We start from the raw sequence: 2,363 nt of genomic DNA, 5'->3' as shown, positions 1-2,363 counted from the left end.
TTCTTTTATCAGACTTTGACCGTAAACAGGCATGGAAATAAGGTGGGCAAGAGGAGTAACATGAAAAAGAATTTAATCATCAAAGTAACTTTGTTTTTTGTTTTGAAAGGAAAATGAATTTTATTAAGAATGTAATAAGGATTGAACAAGTTCATCAGAAGATGGCAAAGCAGAACAGAGGGAAGAAAGTAGAGAAAATGGCAGCCTTCCAAAAGTAAACATTCCAACATATTTGTATGAAATCCTTCATTCGGAGAAACCCAGATTTAGTCAGCCTATCTGCAACCGCAAGCATTGCTGAGGAGTTTATTCCCTCGCCCATCATCTCTACTACGTACGTAGCGCCGGGCTATCCACCTGCACTGGCAAACCGATTCATGAATTTCATCTTACTGTGTTGACAATGGCTGCACCATTCTCAAACATAAAAAAGAAAAACAATACAGAAAAGTCCCCAACATGAAACTTCACACAACAAAACAAAATGAAGCAGAACCACAGTGAAACCACAATCTTATCCACACCACAACCGACTGTTACAATCTCCCAGCACAAAACATTACCTCACAATCTTATCCTCGACGAATTTAGCCGAGGAATCCCACAATGCATTAACCTCTCTAAACATATGATAGAGTTCCACCTTCCCAATAAATCTCCAGAGTTTGTCATTATCATCAAAGATAATCTAATGAATTCATAGTCTGATCGAAGCGTTTTTCACCAATGAGATAGCAACTTTTGGAATCCGACTCGATGATTAACTTCGTCAAGCTCACCCGTGAAGAAGATGTAAATGTTTGTAGTACCTTTTTTATCTTAATAAGTTCAGAAAAATTTGAATATTGAACGGATAGCAAGTTGGATGGTATAATAATTAACTTTTGTTCATTATTCAAAATAATGAATAATATGTACTATCCATTCATGAACAAATATTTACATCTCTACTAGATCAATGAATAATGAACAAATATTTGGATGTAAATAGTGAATAATGAATAACTTTTGTTCATGCATCCATCAGTGCTTGACTTTCTTCCTTCTCCCTAGCAACAATTTGACTGCGAAATGAGAAAGGAAAATTTCTTGTCAAGTGAGGAAATTAAAGGATATCATAATCAACTTTGCAGCCATGCACAGGCAAAACGAGCTTCTAATTAACAAGTTACAAACAAGTTTATTTAATAATGTTTCTTTGTCATCGTATTTTGCATATAATAAAAGCTTAATTATAAAGTCATAAAGATTATTGAAAAGGACCTTGAAACTTGACATCGTCGCAGTAAGCTAGACAAAGACAACATTCTTACAACTCTCGAATTAGCTTTCTGACCAAATACACTGACGTTGCGGACTTTATTGCTAGAACTCAGATCAAATTAGTTCTCATGTTCATCAAAATATTTGAAGGCAAGGGAAGAGAGACTTTGCTACCGCTGCCAACCTTACTCAGTTGCTTGGGTACCTTTCTTTTTCCTTTGCTTTGCATGATCAAGCCTCTACAAGAATTTCCTTCCAATTTGAATGGCAAAGGTGTAAAAGAGGAAAAAATGATTAATTCGCGAAAAATTTAGAAAAAAAAAAAGAACTGAGTAAAGAGAAGAAAAAAGAGAAGAAGATGCCCAATTTGTAGAAGCTTGATCATGCAAGGAGAAGAAAAAAGAAAGGTACCCAAGCAACTGATTAAGATTGGCAGCGGTTGCAAAGTCACTCTCTTCCCTTGCGTTCAATAGTTTGAACATGAGAACTAATTTGATCTGAGTTCTAGCACTTTGTTGGATTATGAAGTTAGTTTCTTTCTTCAACTGCTCGCACTCAGATTCCATTGCTTCAAATTTTTCACGAACTTGTCTCTACTCTTCTCTAATACCCTTCTGTTCTTCGCTGATCTCCTCCATTTCTGTTTTCAACCTCTTAAACCTTTCCTGCCCTTCATCCCATTCGTTTTCTGTCCAAATCCAATAAAAAATTAATTAATCAATGTTCAAGTCAACCAATATGAGCAACACTTTACTAACAAATACTCCCAAATGATGGACAAGTGTCATTAATGGTGCATGTCGATTGCATCAGAACTATCGACGGGAATTAGAGAGGATTCCATCAAGCACAAATTTTGTTTACAAGGACAAAACAAAGATTGCAAGAAGTGGACGATCATATCTATTACCGTTTTTGTTTGCGATTTCAAGCGTTTCTTGGTGATCGGCATGTTGTGATTCTTGTGAAGACGACCTCGCATGGAGAAAGGAGCCATCACTATAACGCTCTCTGCCCCGAGTTATATAGGATGATTGTTAAGGAACACTATGGAAGTTGCTTTGAAGATATATCATGTAAAAGCTTTAACCTATTTTTAT

General features: G+C 36.0%; 1 long non-coding RNA gene across 2 annotated transcripts; it reads right to left on the bottom strand.

Moving 5' to 3' along the window:
* Positions 1-115: 115 nt before the first annotated feature.
* Positions 116-2,357, bottom strand: LOC110418396 (uncharacterized). 2 transcript variants are annotated; one of them, XR_002445399.2, is made up of 4 exons: positions 2,174-2,357; positions 1,675-1,951; positions 1,264-1,515; positions 116-1,064 (listed from the first exon to the last, which is right to left on the bottom strand). It is a non-coding gene; the product is annotated as an uncharacterized LOC110418396 (long non-coding RNA). The 2 variants fall into 2 exon arrangements; XR_002445398.2 differs by having other exon boundaries at positions 1,264-1,951.
* Positions 2,358-2,363: the final 6 nt, after the last annotated feature.

The sequence above is a fragment of the Theobroma umbraticum genome, unplaced genomic scaffold, assembly GCF_002168275.2.
Source record: "Theobroma umbraticum cultivar Fairchild unplaced genomic scaffold, ASM216827v3 scaffold_50.0, whole genome shotgun sequence".
NCBI lineage: Eukaryota > Viridiplantae > Streptophyta > Magnoliopsida > Malvales > Malvaceae > Theobroma > Theobroma umbraticum.
Note: the sequence above shows the minus strand (reverse complement) of the source record. Positions and strands in the feature narration are given on the sequence as shown.